Here is a 958-nt window from a genome sequence, read left to right as displayed (position 1 = left end):
CACAAAGAGGTAGAGTCTTCTTAGGGTAACCAACCATCCCAGTTTGCCCAGAACTGAGGGGTTTCCTGGCACACAGGACTTAGAGTACTAAAACCAGGAAAATTATATAGGCAAACCAGGATAAGTTGGTCACCCTAAGTACACTTCTCCTTTTGAATCTGAACTGGCCTTGTGACTTGCTTTGGCCAATAGAATACAGTGGAGGTGACACTGTGCAAGTTCCAAGCTTAGACCTTAAAAAGTATTATGCATTTTTTCTTTTGATCAGATCCCTGCCACTGCCATGTGAACAAGCCCAAGTTAACCCACTAGATGATGAAAGACATGTAACCCAGTCACCCTTGTCACCTCAGCTGACAACCAGCCACCTGCCAGCCATGTGAATGAGATCATTCCAAACAAGCAAGCTTCCAATTCAGTCAGTCCCCCACAGACACATGAGCAAGCTTAGGCAAGATCTGCTGAGCCTGGCTGACTCAGCTGCTCCATAGACTTATGAGCAATAATAAATGCTTACTGTTTGAAGCTACTGAATTTGGGGGTGGTTTGTGACACAGCAATAGCTAACTGATAGAGATACCTCAAACTCAATATGATTACTTGTTGTTATTGTTGTTGTTGTCATTGTTGTTGTTGCAGCTGGCCAGTAAGGGAATCTGAATCCTTGACCTTGGTGTTATCAGCACCATGCTCTAACCAACTGAGCCAACCAGCCAGCCCTAAACTCAAAATGTTTAAAACTAAACTCGGCTTCTGGTCAAGATGGTGGAATAGACAGTCCCCAGCATCACTCTCTCCCATAAGTCAACCAATTTACAACTATAAAAAAGCAACAACAGCCAAGCTGGGGCTGCTAGAACTCAGGGGAAGAGGAGAAGAGACCTATGGAGTGAATGAAGGTGGGAGATGCCACAATGAGAGAAAAAAACACACTCTGACCATTTCATTCTGTGGCCAC

At 44.5% G+C, this 958-nt stretch overlaps 1 non-coding gene across 1 annotated transcript; it reads right to left on the bottom strand.

Moving 5' to 3' along the window:
- Nucleotides 1-640: 640 nt before the first annotated feature.
- TRNAI-GAU (transfer RNA isoleucine (anticodon GAU)) lies at nt 641-715 on the bottom strand. Its single transcript has one exon. It is a non-coding gene; the product is annotated as a tRNA-Ile (tRNA).
- Nucleotides 716-958: the final 243 nt, after the last annotated feature.

This window comes from Cynocephalus volans, chromosome 1 (assembly GCF_027409185.1).
Source record: "Cynocephalus volans isolate mCynVol1 chromosome 1, mCynVol1.pri, whole genome shotgun sequence".
Lineage (NCBI taxonomy): Eukaryota > Metazoa > Chordata > Mammalia > Dermoptera > Cynocephalidae > Cynocephalus > Cynocephalus volans.
The sequence above is the reverse complement of the archived record's forward strand: the minus strand, read 5'-3'. Positions and strand labels throughout refer to the sequence as shown.